Here is a 9,309-nt window from a genome sequence, read left to right on the forward strand (position 1 = left end):
AACTATTTGATCATCTTGCTTACTGAATTCAAGCATTTGAATATTCATACTGTGAACCTGCTTTCTGATTGTACTGTGTGTGAATCAAGAGAGAGCTAGAATTAAAACACCTTTAGCTGAGTGATATTCTTCATTTTGTAATTGAACAGAAAGTGTTCTGTTTAATAGTGAGCTAATTGTGTGTAAATTGTATTTGATTCGAATCATATTATAGTGAATCCTTCCGGTGGTTGAAAGAAGGGGTGACATAGGAGAGTTTCTCCGAACATCCATAAACAAACTACTGTGTTCGTTCATTTCTGTCATCTTTTCATATTTCATCTTGTGCTTCAAACCCAAGTAAACAATTCTGTCTTGAATCTTTTTCAAATGTTTACAAGTATTTGCGTAGAATAAAAAGCGAATTAAATTCCTAACAGGATTTCTTTCAAACCGTTTTTCAAAAGCCTTCATCCATAGCCAAACCCCCGTCTCTATTGATTAAGTCGATCGTATCATAATCGTAAAAAATGATGTCATGTATCTATCAGAAGATTTAGTTTTGGTTGAAACGTTTAAAAACGATGTCATGTACCTAAAGAAAGATATGTTTTTTGTTGAATCGTATAAAAACGATGTAATGTATTTATCGAGAGATAGGATTTTACTTGAATCGTATAAAAACGATATCATGTACATATCGAGAGAGATATTTTTAGAATGAATCCTTTAAAAATCATGTAATGTTCTTATCGTGAAATAGGGTTTTTTTTGAATCATATAAAAACAATGTCATGTACCTATTATGAGATTTGGTTTTTGGTTGAATCATATAAAAATAATGTCATGTAACTATCGAAAGATAGGGTCTTTGTTTGAATCGTAAAAAACTATGTCATGCACACATAGAGAGATAGGGTTTTTATTAGACACGTCTAAAATCAATGTTATGTACCTATTGAGAGATATCGTTTTTCGTTGAATTGTATAAAAATGATTTCATGTACCTATCGAGAGATGGGGTTTTTGGTTAATTGAATAAAAAAGAATTTCATGTACCTATCGAGAGATAGGGTTTTTGGTTAAATGGTATAAAACAATGTCATGTAACTTTTGAGAGATGGTATTTTTTTAATCGTAAAAATGATGTCTTGCACCTATCGAGAGATAGAGTTTTGGTTGAATCATATAAAAAAGATGTCATGTGCCTAACGAAAGATATGTTTTTTGGTTGAATCGTATAAAAACGATGTAATGTATCTATTGAGAGATAGAATTTTACTTGAATCGTATAAAATCGATATCATGTACCTATCGAGAGATAAGTTTGAGATTGAATCCTTTAAAAATCATGTCATGTTCTCATCCTGAAATAGGGTTTTGGTTGGAACATATAAAAACAATGTCATGTACCTATTATGAGATTTGGTTTTTGGTTGAATCATATAAAAATAATGTCATGTAACTATCGAAAGATAGGATCTTTATTTGAATCGTAAAAAACGATGTCATGCACCCATAGAGAGATAGGGTTTTTATTAGAAACGTCTAAAATCAATGTCATGTAGCTATCGAGAGATGGAGTTTTGGTTGAATTGTATAAAAATGATTTCATGTACCTATCGAGAGATGAGGTTTTTGGTTAATTGAATAAAAAAGGATGTCATGTACCTATCGAGAGATAGGGTTTTTGGTTAAATGGTATAAAACAAAGTCATGTAACTTTTGAGAGATGGTATTTTTTAATCGTAAAAACGATATTGTGCACTTATTGAGAGATAGAGTTTGGGTTAAATCATATAAAAAAGATGTCATGTACCCAACGAGGGACAATGTTTTACTTGAATTGTATAAAAACGGTATCATGTACCTATCGAGAGATAAGGTTTTGGATTGAATCTTTTAAAAATAATGTCATATTCTATACGTGAAATATGATTTTTAGTTGAATCGTATAAAATCGATGTCAACTATCTATCAAGAGATTTGGTTTTTGGTTAAATCGTATAAAAATAATGTCATGTACTTATCGAGAGAAATGGTCTTTGTTTGAATCGCAAAAAACGATGTCATGTACCCAAAGATAGATAGGGTTTTTAGTTGAATTGTCTAAAATCAACGTCATGTACCTATTTAAAGATATGGTTTTTGGTTGAATTTTATAAAAATGATTACATGTACCTATCGAGAGATGGGGTTTTTGGTTAATCGAATAAAAAGAATGTCATGTACCTATCGAGAGATAGGCTTTTTGGTTAAATCGTATAAAACAATGTCATTTAACTATTAAGATATAGTATTTTGTTATAATCGTAAAAAATGATGTCATGTACCTATCAAAAGAAATGATTTCATGTACCTATCGAGAGATGGGGTTTTTGGTTAATTGAATAAAAAAGGATGTCACGTACCTATCGAGAGATAGGGTTTTTGGTTAAACGGTATAAAACAATGTCATGTAACTTTTGAGAGATGGTATTTTTTTAATCGTAAAAACGTTGTCGTGCACCTATCGAGAGATAGAGTTTTGGTTGAATCATATAAAAAAGATGTCATGTACCAAACGAGAGATATGTTTTTACTTGAATTGTATAAAAACAATGTCATGTACCTATCGAGAGATAAGGTTTTGGATTGAATCTTTTAAAAATAATGTCATATTATATTCGTGAAATAGGATATTTAGTTGAATTGTATAAAATCGAAGTCGATTATCTATCAAGAGATTTGGTTTTTGGTTGAATCGTATAAAAATAATGTCATGTACCTATCGAGAGAAATGGTCTTTATTTGAATTGTAAAAAGCGATATCATGTACCCAAAGATAGATAGGGTTTTTTGTATAATTGTCTAAAATCAATGTCATGTACCTATTTAAAGATATGGTTTTTGGTTGAATTGTATAAAAATAATTACATGTACTTATTGAGAGATGGGGTTTTTGGTTAATCGAATAAAAATGAATGTCATGTACTATTGGGTCAAATTATTTTTACTGAGTGTTAAAACAATATAACCTTTGAGATTTTGATGATGAAATAACTTATGAGTTTTGATGCAGGTGTATTAAAATCATATTTTATAAGACTTAGCTCTAATGAGGGTCATTAGACCGATTTTGGCATTAGATGTATAGAATTAGATGTACAATCTAACTCATCGAGTTAGACGTGTAGTCTAATGAATGCATAGAATTAGACGTACAATCTAACTCATCGGAGTTAGACGTGTAGTCTAATGAATGTATAGAATCAGACGTACAATCTAACTAATCAGAGTTAGACGGTGTAGTCTAATGAATGCATAGAATTAGACGTACAATCTAACTCATCGGCGTTAGACGTGTAGTCTAATGAATGTATAAAATTAGACGTTAGTCTAATATACACGGAGTTGGACGTGTAGTCTAATAGACTTGTAATTAGACGGATGGTCTAATAGATATTCGGAATGAGAAGTACAGTCTAACTCATCGGAGTTAGACGTGTAGTCTAATATATTTGCAATTAGACGGATAGTCTTATATGTGCGGACTTAGACGTGCAGTCTAACTCAGTGGAGTTAGACGTGCAGTCTAATAGAAAGTAAAAGTTAGACGTGAGTCTAACTCCTTCAGACAAGTCTGAGGTAGAACCGGAATTAGACGTGTAGTCTAACTCAGTGGAGTTAGACGTACAGTCTAATGATTATTGGATAATTAGACGTTTAGTCTAATTAAGTGAAAGTTAGACGTGAGTCTAACTCCTTCAGACAAGTCTGAGGTAGAACCGGAATTAGACGTGTAGTTTAACTCAGTGGAGTTAGACGAACAGTCTAATGGTTATTGGATAATTAGACGTGTAGTCTAATTAAGTGAAAGTTAGACGTGAGTCTAACTCTTTCAGACAAGTCTGAGGTAGAACCGGAATAAGACGTGTAGTCTAACTCAGTGGAGTTAGACGTACAGTTTAATGGTTATTGGATAATTTCACGTGTAGTCTAATTAAGTGAAAGTTAGACGTGGGTCTAACTCCTTCAGATAAGTCTGAGGTAGAACCGGAATTAGATGTGTAGTCTAACTCAATGGAGTTAGACGTACAGTCTAATGGTTATTGGATAATTAGACGTGTAGTCTAATTAAGTGAAAGTTAGACGTGAGTCTAACTCCTTCCCACAAGCCTGAGGTAGAACCGAAATTAGACGTGTAGTTTAACTTAGTGGAGTTAGACGTACAGTCTAATTGTTATTGTAATTAGACGTGAGTCTAATTCTATTAGACCAGGCGGTCTAATAGACGTTATTATTAGAAGGAGATGTTTGATTTCATTAGACTGATTTTTACAATCCGTCTAACTTTAATACGTTTAATGCTCAGTTTAAGGAGTATGCTTGAAGCTAGCATTTCACCTACCCACGTGCTATAGCTGTACCCTACTCCTGATCCACTTTCTAGGGAAGATTAGTACAACAACTATATGCAACCAACCAAGGAATGCCACGTAAGAGAATTTTCCTCACAATACTTGTTTTGAAGGTACATCCCTGATGGAATATTCGGCGCACTACTAGTGATGTACGACCACGATCCTTGAGCTCAGAACCTGCTGTGTACAATGGAGGCTTTCCAATGGAAGAGTGCCACGTTTCATTCTAAAAGATTCGACCGTTAGTTCCTGCTCAGTATTTAACAAATCTAAAGGACAACGGACAATCTACCTCACACAACGAACAAGCAATCTGATTTTAAAGAGAGAGAAACTATTCGATCATCTTTCTTACTGAATTCAAGCATTTGAATATTCATATCGTGAAGCTTCTTTCTGATTGTACTGTGTGTGTATCAAAAGAGAGCTAGAATCAAAACACCTTTAGCTGAGTGATATTCTTCATCTTGTAATTGAACAGAAAGTGTTAGATAAAATTGACCGGTTAAATAAAAAGCTTAACTTAATGAACTTACTGTGCATGAACGGTCGGGAATCTCAACCAGTCAAGTAATCAAATCGGCTAGAAGAAGCAAATGAACAAACTGGAAGTTATCCGGTTGAACAGAACAACCTAAACAACAAAAATCTCAAACCGGCCAGAAGAGACAAATCCAGAACCGGAAGTTCTCTAGTTGAACTGCACAACCGGCTAACCTGATAAGTTGGAATGAAGTACTCAATCCAAATCCAAAGAACAAATCCAACGAGAAGACTACTTAAAGAAAGAATCAAAGATCAAACAGACACTTTGGGTATATGCAGAAAATGACATCAAACGATCAGACTGTGACATTACCATTTTGGTACAAGTCTGATGATATGCTGCAGGCTGCAGAAGATTGCCTAAAGAAACCATTACCATTTTGGTACAAGTCAAAGGACCAATCTCCCAGGTGCAGGCAACTGTCCAACTGACAGTTGCCATAATCAAGCAAAGACAAATCAGAGTCGGTCTGCTCCATACCTCGGAAGCCTAAACCGCATTTAATGTTATGCTGAACCTCTGAAGCTATCCGTTGAAGAAATGTGACCGTTGGCACATTTTCACTTATAAAGGAGAAGCTTAGGAAACAAGGAACAACAAGCAAGTTAACAAGTCTGTGAACAACAAGAAAGAGCAAGAACAAGAAAGAGCAAGAATAAGAAAGAGCAAGAACAACAAGCAAGTTACAAAGTGCTTATCTCTCTAAGATTCAAAGCTTGAATGTGTTTGTGTTACAATTTCTGTGAGAATTGTAAGAGTGATTATCGAGCAGTCAATAAGACTCGATCGTGTATTGTGTTTGTGTATTTCTTAGTGAATATCCTTCTCGTGGTTGGAGAAGAAAGGGTGACATAGGAGTTTATCTCCTAACATCCATAAAAACTTGTCTCGTACTTTACCTTCTTCTGGTTCCACACTCTAATCGACCCATACTATTCCTACCGCATCACTAATTCTCAACCGACAATCTCCAAACCGATACTCTCCAGATCCTATCTTTATCCATCCTATGTGTGTTGCTTCAACCTGAAACAAACCACTTCCGTACTTGAACTCGGTTCAAGGGTTTGTGACAGTTTGTGCAGTTTGGAAACCAGTGTTAATTCTTAACCGGATTAACACCAACCGTTGAGTGTTGTCAGAAAGTACTATCCGGCTGGACCCCGGTCCGCCATCCGCGATCTAGATCCTAACAATTGGTATCAGAGCAGTCAGTTTCAATACTAAAGCAACAAGAAGCAAGCAAGCACGACTTTCGGCGAGAAACCTCCAATGCTAGAAGGAGACGATTTTGCCAACTGGAAAAATATGCATGCACTTGCACTTGATCACTATGGATGATGAGATGACATTCATTCTGTCTGAAGGACCGATCAAGATTGAGAAAGAAAGAAAGGAATGGACAACCGAAGATAAAAGGAGAAACAATCTAGATAATCACTGTAGGAATCACATCTTCAAGTCTCTAGACAGAAACACTTTCAGTAAGGTCGGAGAATGCAAAACTGCAAAGGAGGCATGGGAAACGGTGATTCAACTCCACGAAAAAAATGAAAGAACCAAGGAAAATAAGATAATGGTGGCCACTCAGAAGTTTGAAAACATCAAGATGAGGCCAGGTGAAACTATGAAGGAGTTTGGTGATCGTTTTACAAATGTGGTAAATAAGGTGTCGGTTCTTGGAAAGAAGTATGATAACAAGGAAACAATCATCAAAGCTTTAAGATCTCTTCCTAGTGCATGGGACATAAAGACAATGCTGATGAGAGAATCAAATTGCCTAGACAAGATGAAGCTACATGATGTATTTGAAGACCTAAAGGCATATGAGTTTGAAATGAAATCCAGAATTGAATATGAAGCATCATCATCAACCAATACTAAGGAACTAGTTACATCAATAGTACCAGCAACCACCGTACCGATCAAATCAGCAGAACAATTCTCTGAGGATGCAATTGCCATGCTTGTAAAGAAATTCAGCAGATTTATGAAGAAAAGCCAACCGACAAACAACTATAACTACTACTACGGTGATAAATCTAACGTTAGGTGCTATAATTGTGATGGTTTGGGACATTACAGGTGGGAATGCAGAAAGCCACGAAGGGACGGCCGGAAACCGGATGATCAGAACCAACGAAACAATTACTCACAAACCGGTGAAGGAAAGGAGAATCAGAAAGCAATGATAGCCGATGATGGAGGAAGTCTATGGGCTCACAGTGATAGCGATGATGAAATCTCTTGTCTCATGGCAAATGAAGAACATGTATTTGATTTTTCCTATGATGAATTCACTAGAGAAGACTTAATTACTGCATTAAATGACATGGTAGTAGAATACAAACACTTATTAACCTTAGTACCAACCCGACTTAATTTTAGAACCGATCCCGTAGCATCAGTCCGGCCCAACCCTGAAACCGATAATACTCAATCCGATGAGATCATCGAAATTGAGGCAACACCAGAACTATCCTCTAAAAATGAACAACTCGAGGAGTCAGTTCAAGAGTTGACCGAAGAAGAAGATGAACGAACTACGTATTTAATTGCAGCATGGAAAAAATCTGGTGAAGCAGTCAGTAAATTGGCAAGCTATAAAAGACCCTATAAGTGTAAATTTGGTCTAAGTTATAATTTTAACACACTCACCCAACACAAATCTTCCAAAGGATTGAATCTCACTGAAGACAAGCTTCCATTCATAAGCTTTGTTAAGAGCTCTTCAACCTATACCGAATCATCTCATGATTCTAAACTGGCTAATGAGTTAACGTATGTAGGTCCATACGATACAGTCAAATGGTCTCTCTCTAAGAGGAAAACTACTCAACCCTATGATAGGAGCCCATACTACACCGATCAAATCTCACCTCAACATCACAAGGTAACACTAAGTAGACAGAAACACGCCAAACCTAGAACATTTAGGACCAACTAAACCATATCCGGGAAAATTATGCGAATAATCAAAATATGGATACCCAAGGGACTAATCAATCACGGACCCAAGTAAATGTGGGTACCAAATAGTTGTAAATATGTATATTTTACAGGTTATGAAGAAGCGGCTTGGAAATTCTGAGTGGTATCTGGACAGCGGTTGCTCCAGACATATGACTGGAAATAGCAACCTTCTGACCGACATCAAAGTAAAAATCGGTTCAATGATAGTTTTCGATGACAACTCGAGAGGTAAAACTGTGGGCAAGGGTAAGATTGTCCATGGTAACTTAACAATTAATAATGTACTTCTTGTTGAAAACCCACACTTCAATCTGCTAAGCATCAGTCAAATGTGTGACGCCGGATATACTGTAGAATTTCATAAACATGCATGTTTAGTTAAGAATTCTCAGGGTAACACATTACTAACCGGAAATAGGTTAGGAAATTTCTACAAGGTAGACTGGAGGAATGAAATTGAACATCCTATTTGCATGGTAGCTAGAAGTGATCAAACCTGGTTGTGGCATAAGAGACTAAATCATCTAAACTTTACAACTATAAACTACATTCGTACTAATATGTTAGTTGAAAGAATTCCTGATATAAGATTCAATAAAGAAAAAGTATGTTCCGCCTGTCAAATGAGAAAACAGACTAAGTCATCTTTTAAAAGCAAGGGACATGTTCAGTCTAACCGATGTCTTGAACTTCTTCATATGGATTTATTTGGACCGATTAAGGTCACCAGCTTAGGCGGTATGCATCACACTTTGGTTGTTATTGATGATTACTCTAGATATACATGGGTCATATTTTTGGCATCCAAAAGTGACAATGTTTTTAATTTGATTACATTGCTTATATGTTTACAAAATGAGAAATCAACACGTATAAAAACCATTAGAAGCGATAGAGAAACCAAATTTACAAAAAGCACTTTAAATGCATTTCTTGAGGAATCCAACATTAGACACGAGTTGTCCAGTGCTAGAACTCCTCAACAGAATGGCCTGACCGAGAGAAGAAACCGAACTCTCAAGGAAGCCGCAAGGTCTATGATAGCCGATTCGGGTGTTGCTCAAAAATTTTGGGCCGAAGCTATCAACACTGCATGTTATACACAAAATCGATGATGATTAACAAGCATAGCAATAAAACACCATACGAAGTATATTTTGATAGAATCTCAAACATTCGGTATTTCCGAATTTTCGGTTGTAAGTGTTACATCCACATGAATGGTAAAACCTATTTAAATGTTTTTTATGTAAAATCCGATGTTGGGATAATGCTAGGATATTCAGCAGTAAGTAAGGCATATAAATAATACAATACTAGAACATTAACCGTGGAAGAATCTCTTCATGTTGTATTTGATGAATCGATTGAAAGTAATACCGCATCATCCTTTGATCTACACAACAG

The sequence above is a fragment of the Impatiens glandulifera genome, chromosome 2, assembly GCF_907164915.1.
Source record: "Impatiens glandulifera chromosome 2, dImpGla2.1, whole genome shotgun sequence".
Lineage (NCBI taxonomy): Eukaryota > Viridiplantae > Streptophyta > Magnoliopsida > Ericales > Balsaminaceae > Impatiens > Impatiens glandulifera.